Source organism: Aethalodelphis obliquidens, unplaced genomic scaffold, assembly GCF_003676395.1.
Source record: "Aethalodelphis obliquidens isolate GAN/ISIS:26980383/991018 unplaced genomic scaffold, ASM367639v1 scaffold5, whole genome shotgun sequence".
NCBI classification, from domain to species: domain Eukaryota; kingdom Metazoa; phylum Chordata; class Mammalia; order Artiodactyla; family Delphinidae; genus Aethalodelphis; species Aethalodelphis obliquidens.
The window spans coordinates 10,340,403-10,353,795 of record NW_020837949.1 but is presented as its reverse complement, the minus strand read 5'-3'; positions in this window follow the sequence as shown (position 1 = coordinate 10,353,795).

The window sequence follows — 13,393 nt, the reverse complement described above, 5'->3', positions numbered from 1 at the left end:
CTTCTAGCACTTTCTTTCTTTCTCTCTCTCACTCCTTCTCCCTTTTTTCTTCCTTCCTTTTCCTTCCTTTCTCCTTTCCTTCCTCCCTCCCTTTTTCCCTTCCTTCCTTCCTTCCTTCCTCCCTCTCTCTGGTGACATTTCCCATCTGATCTTGAATTAATAAGAATATTTTGGAGCCATTAACATATTAGTCATAGTTATTTTAAGGTCCCTGTCAAATACTACCAACATCTGTGTCATAGCTGGGTATGGTTGTATCAATTGCTTTGTCTTTTGGCAATATGTTGTACCTTGTGGCCATTTTATATGTCTCATAATTTTTGCTGAAAGATGGATATTTTGTGTAGGACAGTAGAGACTAAGATAAATAGGCTTTATGCATAGTAATGAATAGGCCTTTCCTTCTGCACCTGATGGGTTCAAAGCCATGAAATTGAAATTTGCTTAGTTTTTTTTGTAATATATGGATGAGAATGATGCTCTTTCTAGGTCATCACATCCTAGGAAGAAACTCAGAAGTCTCCATATTAGAAACTGTAAGCAGGAAAATTATGTGATCTGATTGACTGATATTCTAAAAATTATACAGACTCCTGTGTGTTCACTGGATTGGAGGAGGGCAAAAGTGAAAATGGAAACACCAACTCATTTAAGAGGCTACTGTAATAGTTTGGACTCAGCAACATGTCGTTTGCAAAATGTTGGCCTAAGTAACCAATTGAGTCAATATACTGCATGGGACTATTAAATACAAGCCCATTGAATGTTGAAGAATGTCTGCCAAAAATCTGTGATTCCATTTTTGGGATAGTTGCTCTGTAGCCCTTATTCATGAAAAATATATTATAAAAGAGTCTGTTAAAAATCACTCCTAATTAATGGAAATTAAGCCATGTCACTTGTCCAAAATCAGATTAGACCAGTCCTTCCTCTGCATCCCTCCAGGGGTTGCCTACAGCAGCTCAGATGGTATCCAAACCCTTCGTCCAGGATTTTAGTCTCTGTCTACCTCTCTGTGCTCATCTTCTGTCACTCTTCCTTTTGTTCACTAAGCTTCAGTCACACTAGCCTTCATTCCAGGTTTCAAGACCACAGGCTGACGATTGCTTTAGAGTCCTTCCTGTATCTGATGGTTGTGCCTGGGCCATTTACACCTCTGACTAAAGATGCTGAGATTTATAATAGGTCAGGAAGGAAATGGACAAAATTTCAATGAAATATCTCATTAGCTGATAAAGCTATAACCAGGAAGGAGTTACGCATTGCCATTTATCCAGCCATAGATGACCATAAACATATTGTTGATGAAAGTGAACAGTTTGGCAAGAATTGATTACCTGCATCAGTGACAGTGATTCCTGGACCATTTTGGATCTTTTCCAACTGCTTTACCTAGCTGAGCTTTTTGAAAATATAAACTGTACAATATGAGGGATTGTTACTGGGGCTTAGTCAGAATGTTCTCTGTAGATTAATTTTAGGCAGTTGACCTGGGCTTGGAAATTTGGGAAATAATAGTCCCTGTTGTCTACTATGATCTCACTCATTTTTCGTATCTCTATTTTGTTTCGGGATCTGTTCTTTCCTGACCCTCATGGATAAAACCAGGACTTCCTAGAGGATGCATTATGACATTAAATGAAACATTTTTACATTTGGGAAAAAGCCAAGGTTGCTTCTTCCAATGAGTATTTCATCTGACCCCGCCCCCCAACTCTACTTCTCATACTGGAGCATGACTGCTTAATATGAACGGTTAATGATTAGAATGGATAGAGGGTCCTAAATTGAACAAGTTGGGCTGTCAGATAAAATCCAGAACACTCAGTGCAATTTGAATTTGAGACAAATGATAAATACTTTTGTAGTAAAATCATGTCCCAAATATTTAAAGGGAAATATTTATACTAAAAAAGTAGAGAACAGAATTCAATTCTTTTAAAGGTGAAATATTTTCCAGTACAGTTATAAATATCAACCAAAATAGAAAATTTTCTACAGTTTTCTACAATAAAACAAAATGTATTGTTTGTTTAACTGAAACTCAAATTTAACTGGGAGTCCTGTATTTTTAAAAAAACTATTTATTTATGTATTTATTTATTTGGCTGCCCTGGGTCTTCATTGTGGCATGTGGGATCTTTCAGTTGTGGAATGCGAGCTCTTGGTTGCGGGCATGTGGGATCTAGTTCCCTGACCAGGAATCGAACGTGGGGAGTCCTGTATTTTTATTTGCTAAATATGGCAACTATAGCTGTATACACTGTCTAGCCTGGCTTCAAGAAATTTACCAAGTGAGGAGGAGAGACCTTCAAGATGGTGGAAGAGTAAGACGTGGAGATCACCTCCCTCCCCACAAATACATCAAAAATACATCTACACGTGGAACAACTCCTACAGAACACCTACTGAATGCCGGCAGAAGACCTCAGACCTCCAAAAAGGCAAAAAACTCCCCACGTACCTGGGTAGGGCAAAAGAAAAAAGGAAAAACAGAGACAAAAGAATAGGGACTGGACCTGCACCAGTGGGAGGGAGCTCTGAAGGAGGAAAAGCTACTACACACTTAAGAATCCCTTCGCGGGCGGAGATGGTGGATGGCCGAGGGGGGAAGCTTTGGAGCCATGAAGGAGAGCGCAGCGAAAGGGGTGTGGAGGGCAAAGCGGAGAGATTCCCGCACAGAGGATCGGTGCCAACCGGCACTCACCAGCCCGAGAGGCTTGTCTGCTCACCTGACGAGGTAGGCGGGGCTGGGAGCTGAGGCTCGGGCTTCGGTTGGAGCACAGGGAGAGGACTGGGCTTGGCGGCATGAACACAGCCTGCAGGGGGTTAGTGCGCCACGGCTAGCCGGGAGGGAGTCCAGGAAAAAGTCTGGACCTGCCGAAGAGGCAAGAGACTTTTTCTTGCCTCTTTGTTTCCTGGTGCGCGAGGAGAGGGGATTAAGAACTCTGCTTAAAGGAGCTCCAGAGACGGGCGCAAGCTGTGGCTAACAGCGCGGACCCCAGAGATGGGCATGAGACGCTAAGGCCGCTGCTGCCACCACCAAGAAGTCTGTGTGTGAGCACAGGTCACTCTCCACACCGCCCCTCCTGGGAGCCTGTGCAGCCCGCCACTGCCAGGGTCCCATGATCCAGGGACAACTTCCCTGGGAGAACGCACGGTGTGCCTCAGGCTGATACAACGTCATGCTGGCCTCTGCCGCCGCAGGCTCGCCCCGCATCCGTACCCCTCCTTCCCCCCGGCCTGAGTGAGCCGGAGCCCCCGAATCAGCGGCTCCTTTACCCCGTCCTGTCTGAGCGAAGAACAGACGCCCTCAGGTGACCTACACGCAGAGGCGGGGCCAAATCCAAAGCTGAACCCCCGGAGCTGTGCGAACAAAGAAGAGAAAGGGAAATTTCTCCCAGCAGCCTCAGAAGCAGCGGATTAAAGCTCCACAATCAACTTGATGTACCCTGCATCTGTGGAATACCTGTATAGACAATGAATCATTCGAAAATTGAGGCAGTGGATTAGAAAGCAACGATACATATATATTTTTCCTTTTTCTGTGAGTGTATATGTGTATGCTTCTATGTGTGATTCTGTCTGTATAGCCTTTTTTTACCATTTATCCTAGGGTTCTGTCTGTTTTTGGTTTTTTTCTTCTAATTTTAGTATAGTTTTTAGCGCTTGTTATCATTGGTGGATTTGTTATTCGGTTTGGTTGCTCTCTTCTTTCTTTCTTTTTTTTATTACTTTTAATTTTTTTACTTTTAATAATTTTTATTTTAATAACTTTATTTTATTTATTTATTTTTCCTTTCTTTCTTTTTTTTCCTCCCTTTTATTCTGAGCCATGTGGATGAAAGGCTAGAAAGAATCAATAGCAGAATAACTGAGGCAGAAGAACAGATAAGTGACCTGGAAGATAAAATAGTGGAAATAACTACTGCAGAGCAAAATAAAGAAAAAAGAATGAAAAGAATTGAGGACAGTCTCAGAGACCTCTGGGACAACATTAAACACACCAATATTCGAATTACAGGAGTCCCAGAAGAAGAAGAGAAAAAGAAAGGGACTGAGCAAATATTTGAAGAAATTATAGCTGAAAACATCCCGAATATGGGAAAGGGAAGAGTTAATCAAGTCCAGGAAGCACAGAGAGTCCCATAGAGGATAAACCCAAGGAGAAACACACCAAGACACATATTAATCAAACTATCAAAAATTAAATACAAGGAAAAAATATTAAAAGCAGCAAGGGAAAAGCAACAAATAATATACAAGGGAATCCCCATAACGTTAACAGCTGATCTTTCAGCAGGAACTCTGCAAGTCAGAAGGGAGTGGCAGGACATATTTAAAGCGGTGAAGGGTAAAACCTACAATCAAGTTTACTCTACCAAGCAAGGATCAAATTCAGATTCGATGGAGAAATCAAAACCTTTACAGACTAGCAAAAGCTAACAGAATTCAGCACGACCAAACCAGTTTTACAAGAAATGCTAAAGGAACGTCTCTAGGCAGAAAACACAAGAGAAGGAAAAGACCTACAATAACAAACCCAAAACAATTAAGAAAATAGTAACTGGAACATACATATCAATAATTACCTTAAATGTAAATGGATTAAATGCTCCAACAAAACGACACAGACTGGCTGAATGGATCCAAAAACAAGACCGGTATATATGCTGTCTACAAGACACCCACATCAGATCTAGGGACAAGTACAGACTGAAAGTGAGGGAATGGAAAAAGATATTCCATGCAAATGGAAATCAAAAGAAAGCTGGAGTAGCAATTCTGATATCAGACAAAATAGACTTTAAAACAAAGATTATTAAAAGAGACAAAGAAGGACACTACATAATGATCAAGGGATCAATCCAAGAAGAAAATATAACAATTGTAAATATTTATGCCCCAACATAGGAGCACCTCAATGCATAAGGCAAATGCTAACAGACATAAAAGGGGAAATTGACAGTAACACAATCATAGTAGTGGACATTAACACCCCAATTTCACCAATGAACAGCTCCAAAATGAAAATAAATAAGGAAACACAAGCTTTAAATGATACATTAAACAAGAGGACTTAATTGATATTTATAGGACATTCCATCCAAAAACAACAGAATACATTTTATTCTCAGATGCTCATGGAACATTCTCCAGGATAGATCATATCTTGGGTCACAAACCAAGCCTTGGTAAATTTAAGAAAGTTGAAATCATATAAGTAACTTTTCCAACCATAACACTATGAGACTAGATATCAATTACAGGAAAAAATCTGTAAAAAATACAAACACATGGAGAATAGATAATACACTACTAAATAACCAGGAGATCACTGAAGAAATCAGAGAGGAAATCAAAACATACCTAGAAACACATGACAATGAAAACACGACAACCCAAGAGCTATGGGATGCAGCAAAAGCAGTTCTAAGAGGGAATGTTATAGCAATACAACCCTACTTCAAGAAACAAGAAACTTCTCAAATAAACAGCCTAACCTTAACTTACAGCAATTAGAGAAAGAAGAACAAAAAAACACCAAAGTTAGAAGAAGGAAAGAAATCATAAAGATCAGATCAGAAATAAATGAAAAAGAAATGAAGTAAACAATAGCAAAGATCAATAAGACTAAAAGCTGGTCCTTTGAGAAGATAAACAAAATTGATAAACCATTAGCCAGACTTATCAAGAAAAAAAGGCAGAAGACTCAAATCAATAGAATTAGAAATGAAAAAGTAGAAGTAACAACTGGCACTGCAGAAATACAAAGGATCATGAGAGATTACTAGAAGCAACTATATGCCAATAAAATGGACAACCTGGTAGAAATTGAAATTATTAGAAAGCACAACCTTCTGAGACTGAACCAGGAAGAAATAGAAAATATGAACAAACCAACCACAAGCACTGAAATTGAGACTGATTAAAAACCTTCCAACAAACAAAAGCCCAGGACAGATGGCTTCACAGGTGAATTCTATCAAACATTTAGAGAAGAGCTAACAACTATCCTTCTCAAACTCTTCCAAAATATAGCAGAGGGAGGAACACTCCCAAACTCATTCTACACCATCACCCAGATACCAAAACCAGACAAAGATGTCACAAAGAAAGAAAACTACAGGCCAATATCACTGATGAACATGGATGCAAAAATCCTCAACAAAATACTAGCAAACAGAATCCAACAGCACATCAAAAGATTCATACACCATAATCAAGTGGGATTTATCCCAAGAATGTAAGGATTCTTCAATATACACAAATCAGTCAATTTGATACATCACATTAACCAATTAAAGAATAAAAACCATATGATCATCTCAATAGATGCAGAAAAAGCTTTTGACAAAATTCAATACCCATTTAAGATAAAATCCCTCCAGAAAGTAGGCATAGAGGGAACTTACCTTAATGTAATAATGGCCATATATGACAAACCCACAGTCAACATCGTCCTCAATGGTGAAAAACTGAAACCATTTCCACTAAGATCAGGAACACGACAAGGTTGCTCACTCTCACCACTATTATTCAACATAGTTTTGGAATTTTTAGCCACAGCAATCAGAGAAGAAAAAGAAATAAAAGGAATCCAAATCAGAAAAGAAGAAGTAAAACTGTTACTGTTTGCAGATGACATGATACTATACATACAGAATCCTAAAGATGCTACCAGAAGACTACTAGAGGTAATCAATGAATTTGGTAAAGTAGCAGGATACAAAATTAATGTACAGAAATCTCCTGCATTCCTATACATTAATGATGAAAAATCTGAAAGAGAAATTAAGGAAACACTCCCATTTATCAATGCAACAAAAAGAATAAAATACCTAGGAATAAACCTACCTAAGGAGACAAAAGACCTGTATGCAGAAAACTATAAGACACTGATGAAAGAAATTAAAGATAATACAAACACATGGAGAGATATACCATGTTCCTGGATTGGAAGAATCAACATTGTGAAAATGAGTATACTACTGAAAGCAATCTACAGATTCAATGCAATCCCTATCAAACTACCACTGGCATTTTTCACAGAACAAAAAAATTCACAATTTGTATGGAAACACAAAAGACCCCGAATAGCCAAAGCAATTCTGGAAAGGAAAACAGAGCTGGAGGAGGCAGGCTCCCTGACTTCAGACTATACTACAAAGCTACAGTAATCAAGACAGTATGGTACTGGCAGAAAAACAGAAATATAGATCAATGGAACAGGATGGTAAGCCCAGAGGTAAACCCACACACATATGGTCACCTTATTGTTGATAAAGGAGGCAAGAATACACAATGGAGAAAAGTCAGCCTCTTCAATAAGTGGTTCTGGGAAAACTGGACAGCTACATTTAAAAGAATGAAATTAGAACACTCCCTAACACCATACACAAAAATAAACTCAAAGTGGATTAAAGACCTAAATGTTAAGACTGGACACTATAAAACTCTTAGAGGAAAACATAGGCAGAACACTCTCTGACATAAATCACCGCAACATCCTTTTTGACCCACCTCCAAGAGAAATGGAAATAAAAACAAAAATAAACTAATGGGACTTAATGAGACTTAAAAGCTTTTGCATGGCAAAGGCAACCATAAATGAGATGAAAAGAAAACCCTCAGAATGGGAGAAAATATTTATTAATCAAGCAACTGACAAAGGATTAATCTCCAAAATTTACAAGCAGCTCAAGCTGCTCAATTTCAAAAAAAACAAACAACCCAATCCAAAAATGGGCAGAACACCTAAAAAGAGAGTTCTCCAAAAAAGATATACAGATTGTCATCAAACACTTGAAACAATACTCAACATCATTAATCATTAGAGAAACACAAATCAAAACTACAATGAGGTATCACCTCACACCAGTCAGAATGGCCATCAATAAAAAATCTACAAACAAGAAATGCTGGAGAGGGTGTGGAGAAAAGGGAAACCCTCTTGCACTGTTGGTGGGAATGTAAATTGGTACAGTCACTATGGAGAACAGTATGGAGGTTCCTTAAAAAACTAAAAATAGAACTACCATACGACCCAGCAATTCTACTACTGGGCATATACCCTGAGAAAACCATAATTCAAAAAGAGTCATGTACCACATGTTCATTGCAGCTCTATTTACAGTAGCCAGGACAAGGAAGCAACCTAAGTGTCCATGGACAGATGAATGGATAAAGAAGATGTGGCACATATATACAATGGAATACTACTCAGGCATAAAAGGAAAAGAAATTGAGTTATTTGTAATGAGGTGGATGGACCTAGAGTCTGTCATACAGAGTGAATTAAGTCAAAAAGTGAAAACCAAATACCATATATTAACACATATATATGGAATGTAAAAAAAAAAAAAATGGTCATGAAGAACCGAGGGGCAAGATGGGAATAAAGACACAGATCTACTAGAGAATGAACTTGAGGACATGGAGAGTGGCAAGGGTAAGCTGGAACAAATTGAAAGAGTGGCATGGACACATATACACTACCAAATGTAAAATTGAGAGCTAGTGGGAAGCAGTCGCATAGCATAGGGAGATCAGCTCGGTGCTTTGTGACCACCTAATGGGGTGAGTTAGGGAGAGTGGGAGGGAGGAAGACGCAAGAGGGAAGAGATATGGGGATATATGTATATGTATAGCTGATTCTTTTTGTTATAAAGCAGAAAGTAACACACCATCTTAAAGCAATTATACTCCAATAAAGATGTTAAAAAAAAAAAAAAGAAATTTACCAAGTGTGAATTCTTTAAGTTTAGCTTTCTGTTATTTAAAAAAATATCACATAAATTATATTGTATAAACAAGAAACTAAATCAATATAGCAATTAAAAAATTAACTTATGATTATGTTGTTCCAATAAATCAAAAGTTTAGATTTACCACCATCTTGACCATCTTGTCCATGGTTACATGTAATTTTACCATAGACCTAATCACACTGTAGAACTTGTCATATCCTACTTTTTCAATTAACATTATATCTTAAACATTTTCCTCTTTGCTAAAGAGTTTTTATATTTTAACTTTAACTCTATGGTTTATGACTTACATTATTTAATGAAAATTCCATTGTTCAATATTCTGGTTCTTTATAGTATATACTATTACACATAATAGTATACAATAATATTTGCATACTACTGTAATATTATTCAATGATTCTATTCATGTATTTTTTAACTTTTGGATAATGTATTTAGAATATCAAGAAATGTAAATATTTTATCAAAGGTAATAGTAATCATTCTAATAACTATTTCTAGATTGCCTCATAAAGTGTTAACACTAATTTTCACTTCTAACTGCATTATATGCATTTTGGTTCATATGTCCCTCTTTCCCTCTCCCCACTGGTAACCACTAATTTGTTCTCTATATCTGTGAGTAATGTGTCTTTTGACAAATAAAAGCATTATTTTATTTATATGTAGACTCAATGTTGTTATGTGTGTTTTGTAATTATGCTTTTACATTTCTATTAAATCAACTTTTGGGATTTAAACACATTTATTTACATTTTGATTATGTATTAAATATCTGATGTGTTATAATTTTAAGAAATTGTTTATTTTTCATCTAAATGTTAAACATTTTAATAGTATTTCAATAATTTACCTTCAAATCTAAGAAAGTTATCTTTAAATATGTTAAATATTAAATTTATCTTCTAGTGATTTAAGATTTTAATTTTCATGTTTAACCATTCAATTTTTTTCTGATTTTAGTATAAATTCCTCTATCTCAATGCCATTTTGTAAAAATTTTTAAATTTAATTTAAGTTTTATACAGCAGGTTCTTATTAGTCATTAATTTTATACACATCAGTGTATACATGTCAATCCCAATCGCCCAATTCATCACACCACCATCCCCAAGCCCCTGCAGCTTTCCCCCCTTGGTGTCCATATGTTTGTTTTCTACATCTGTGTCTCAACCTCTGCCCTGCAAACCGGTTCATCTGTACCATTTTTCTAGGTTCCACATACATGCATTAATATACGATATTTGTTTTTCTCTTTCTGACTTACTTCACTCTGCATGACATTTTAAATGCCAAAATATTTCTGTGGAATTCAGAAAAATAATCTTTTCAAAGTAAGAAGAGATTCTTTTTTTTTGACATAAAGGACATGTGGCTTGAATGAGCAACAGTAATTTAGAAATGGCAATCTATTATACATGTTGACAGATTTATTAAGAGGAGGTGAGTAAAAACAAAAAAATCTGAGGGAAATTTTTGTTTGCAGTTGAATTACCAAAAAAAATCCATGCATAAAAATTATATCAGCAGTCCTCAGGAAATCTTTCCAGAAGCGACCTATTCTAAGCTGAGATTTAAGGATACTTTATTGATTTATATGCTTCTCTAAATGTCAGCAAGAATTAGTCAGCCTAAATTAAATTCATTGTTAGGAAAGCTGATAATTTTTAGAGCTATGTAAAGGTCAAAAGAAGGGAAATAATTATGATGGAATCTAGAAAAAGTGCAGCTGTTGAGTATGAATATTTTTTTGGCATTATTGTACAGTTTCTTTTCTTCTACCTTTCCTTCCTCCTTCTCTCCCTCCCTCCCTCCCTCCCTCCCTCCCTTCCTTCCTTCCTTCCTTCCTTCCTCCCTCCATCCCTCCCTCTCTTTATTTAATATTTATTGAGAGCCAACTACATGCCAGTATTACAACTATGTAAGTGATAGTGTCTTTACCTTCAGAGATCTCATAGCCTAGCTAGGGAAAGACAAATGAATGGAGAATGGTAAAATAAAACATGAATAAATGAAAATAAATACTCAGAGATGGGTAAGAAGAATATTGGCTAGGGAGGGTTTTGGGAGGTTATATTCCAATGCAGCTTTGAAAGACATGTAGGAACTATGCAGCAAAGAAAGGTAAGTCTGATTCCTGTTATTTCATCTTGCCCAGAAGCCATGTAGCACTTTCATGATATGAAAACTGAATTAAAATAATCTTTCTTATTTCCCTGTGTTTTTATTCACTGGTTACTGTTATTTTTTAATATTTTCTTTCTCTTCAGGGCAAAGAGATAGAATTGAGTGATGACTGATCTGAGATTAGGGGACAGAGACTTTTCTCATCCTGAATAAATATGTTCACATTTTCATTTATAGATTTTCTTTTGTTTTGTTGTTGAGTTGATGAGTCCTTGAGGTCTAAATTTCATGTGGATTAAAATATGATTCACTTTGTTATACAGCAGAAACTAACACAACATTGTAAAGTAATTATACTCCAATAAAGATGTTAAAAAAATATGGTTTCTACATGAGCAAAACTTTAGGTGAAATTTTGGGTACAGATTCAACACTTGATGGTCAAATGATTCTTCTTTCTATCCCACAATATCACCTACTTCACAGGCTCTAGCATAACTGCAGAAACCCCTGAGGCAAACATGCCTTCTGCACAGAAGAATAGAACATTTGATCAGCTTGGGTTAAGGTACTCTACTATTCTATCCATAACAGATGAAAAGAAAATATCATCTTTGCCTAAGAAAGAGAACTGAGAGTTATAGGTGGAAAAAAGTCTTGAGGGAGGAAAAAATCTTGTAAATTAAAAATAATTCTATTTTAAATCTTATGTTGAACAAGTGAACAAATGTGGAAAAGGGAAGAGTGTTGAACAGGGAGTCTATGAGAATGAATACTTTAACTCAAAGAGTGAGCACTGTGGCTTTTGTGAACCAGGTCCTCTGCTGGACCCCTGCCTGACTTTCCATCTCATCATTTATTGAGTTGTTTCCATATGAGAAGGAATCATGGCAACCCTTCAACAGCCAGCAATATTCTAGCTCTTAGAATGTCCAAGCCATTGCCCTTCCAGTGATTTCTAGATTTTCCTTGGTCAATACTTGGCTCAATTACTAAAAGAAGAATATGACTACTCTTTCCAGGGCCACAGGATTTTTTTTTTTGAAGAGCAGGAGCTGAAATACAAGAAAATAGCCAGAGAAGGGTCATCAGATTCTGGTCTCTAACATCATATTTTATTTTATTTCATAGAGTATGATGTGGCAAGATAAGGTTTACTTTCACTTCTCCTTTCCTGATCCATGTTCATTCCTGAGTGAGGAGCATCTTTGGAATAAATATGAAAAAAATTTGCATAGAATAGTGTAGCTAACTTATGCTGTGAAAGCCTGTCAATAAAGATTTTATGTCTTATAGATGTTCTACTATTAAGAATCTCAATATTTCATCCTTTCCAGTAATTCAGTGAATGGATCCATCAGGAGAACCCCTTATGTAACTCATGCAAGATGGAGCCTTGAGTCCTAGGGTCAAGGAGAAATAGTAGAGAAGACTCAAGGAACGTGAAACAAAGAAAGAAGATGGAAAATGATCTGAGTGAAATAAACACCATTTAAGCATCAGAGGTGCATTTCTATAGACCAAAGAAGATAACTGCACATTCTTATTACTCCATGTTTCCATGACTATCTAATAGCAAAGGTGTTCTTTCTTCTGGTAGTGACTTTCACTGCAGGTTCCTCCAGAATTTTTAGAACTAAAAGGGGAACACAACTCTCTTCTTCTATTATAGATCTCATTCCTGTCTATGCCTTGTCTATGTCTTCAATCTTACATTTTACCCCCACCTTATAGGAATGGTCATGCTCTGATCAAGCTGATTGGCAACCAAATAGGTAGTATCAATTGACACTAAGTTTAATTTAAATTGATTTTACCATTAAGAGTGCCCATGAGAATATCTCGGTTTTATTGCCATTTTTAAAGCTATGTAATTGCAAACTGTTTAGCAATCTGATGCTAATTCATTTTAATTTGCATTTCTTTAAAGTCAAGAGTTTTCACATCTTTTCAAATGTTTATAGGCCTTTTCTTTGTGTTTGCCTTTTGTGGTTACCTTTTCATATTCTTTATAATGTTTCCTATTGCTTTTTTGGTTTTTTTCGTATTAGTTTGTAAGAGCCTTTTATATGTTAAGAAATATATCGATACCTGTCATTTTTGTTATAAATTATTTTTTCTCCTAAGTTGTTTTGTCTTTTGACTTATTATGGATATACACTCTGGTATAAAGCTATGAAGATTCATATGAGAAGATGGTAAACTAACTGGATAAAAAAATAACCTTACAAGATTCATTAGGCTTTATCTACATTGGAAATTGATTTGTTTGTATTGAAAATGAAAAAAAAAAACAATGACAAAACTATAAAACACTGTGGGATAAACTTAAAAAGACAGTTCAGTGTTACTATACAGAAATCTATACATTATACTAAGGGATGTAAAGAGATCTGAACAAAGTTCAAGTCATACCAAGTTGCAGGATGTGAAAAATTAATTTTTGATTACCAAATATATACATTTAACAAAGTGTCACTTCACATGTTTTT